Genomic DNA, 516 nt, shown 5'->3' with positions numbered 1-516 from the left:
TCTTACAAATAATCAGTTGGGGGGAAGTGGGTGGGGATATAGTTGAAACAAGATTGGGCATTTATTGCTGGAGAGGGTGTGGAGAAAAGGGAACCCTCCTACACTGTTGGTGGGAACGTAAAGTGGTGTAGCCACTGTGAAAAACAGTATGGAGGTTCTTCAAAAAACTAAAAACAGAGTTGCCATATGGTCCTGCAATCCCACTTTTGGGCATATATCCAGACAAAAGTGTAATTTGAAAAGATGCATGCACCCCAATGTTCACTGCTGCAGTATTTACAATAGCCAAGACACAGAAGCAACCTAACTGTCCATCGGCAGATGAATGGATAAAGAAATTGTGGTACACACACACACACACACACACACACACACACACACACACACAATGGAATACTACTCAGCCATAAAAAAGAATGAAATAATGCCATTTGCAGCAACATAGATGGACCTAGAGGTTATTATATTAAGTGAAGTAAGTCAGATATAGAAAGACAAATACCATATTATATCACT

This window comes from Pseudorca crassidens, chromosome 1 (assembly GCF_039906515.1).
Source record: "Pseudorca crassidens isolate mPseCra1 chromosome 1, mPseCra1.hap1, whole genome shotgun sequence".
NCBI classification, from domain to species: Eukaryota; Metazoa; Chordata; class Mammalia; order Artiodactyla; family Delphinidae; genus Pseudorca; species Pseudorca crassidens.
This window is presented reverse-complemented; position numbering follows the sequence as displayed.